At 38.3% G+C, this 941-nt stretch overlaps 1 protein-coding gene across 1 annotated transcript in view; it reads left to right on the top strand.

Annotated features, from left to right (window-relative positions):
- LOC106868713 (uncharacterized) overlaps positions 1-941 on the top strand; it is a 105,764-nt gene that overhangs the window by 16,650 nt on the left and 88,173 nt on the right. The window lies entirely within an intron of this gene.

The raw sequence follows: 941 nt of genomic DNA, 5'->3' as shown, positions 1-941 counted from the left end.
TGTGTGTGTGTGTGTGTGTGTGTGTGTGTGTGTGTCTGTGTCTGTGTCTGTGTGTGCGCGTTCATATATAGATAGATAGATCGCAAAATAATGTTAGCAAAATTCTTTTCATTTCCGAAACAATATCAGTATTATAATTGTTGTTGTTGCTGTTGTTGTTGGTGGTGGTGGTATTATAAATAAATGGCGTAGGACTAGAGTAGACCTTGGTTCATTATTCACTAATCAGCGTGACATTTATTTCTGTGAACGCTCCACGCTGCAAACACGTAACTGAATTGGGTCACGGTAACGTGACCCGTCAAGGGTCACAGTTATGTATACGTACATACACACACCCACACAACCACATGTACGGATGTGGTTTTATGCCATAACAATCCAGAAATTTCCGGAGAATGTGAAATAATTTGTTTTATAAATAATGACATGTAAGTATTGGATTGAAAATCTTTTGTGTGTGTGTGTGTGTGTGTGGGCGCAGGCGTGGCTGTGTGGTAAGAAGCATGCTTCTCAACCACATGGTACCAGGTTCAGTCCCACTGCGTAGCACCTTGAGCAAGTGTCTTCTACTATTGCCTCGGATTGACCAAAAGCTTTGTTAGTGGGTTTAATCGACGGAAACTGTAAAAAGCCCTTGATATATATATATATATATATATATATATATAGCTGTATCTATTTGTATATTTATGTTATATTTATATGCATGATTACTTATGCGTATATATGTCTAGTCCGTGTTGGTATGTTTACCTCTCTATAACTTAGCGGTTCGGCAAAATTAACCAAGAGATAAGTACTACTCTAAAGAGAGAGAAAAAAAAAAAAAAGTAAGTGCTGAGATCGATCCATTCGAATAAAGTACTTCAGGGCGGTGTCCCAGCGTGACCGCAGTCCAATAACTGAGGCAGGTGATTGAAAAATAAATGATAAAAGAT

Source organism: Octopus bimaculoides, chromosome 4, assembly GCF_001194135.2.
Source record: "Octopus bimaculoides isolate UCB-OBI-ISO-001 chromosome 4, ASM119413v2, whole genome shotgun sequence".
NCBI classification, from domain to species: Eukaryota; Metazoa; Mollusca; class Cephalopoda; order Octopoda; family Octopodidae; genus Octopus; species Octopus bimaculoides.
Note: the sequence above shows the minus strand (reverse complement) of the source record. Positions and strands in the feature narration are given on the sequence as shown.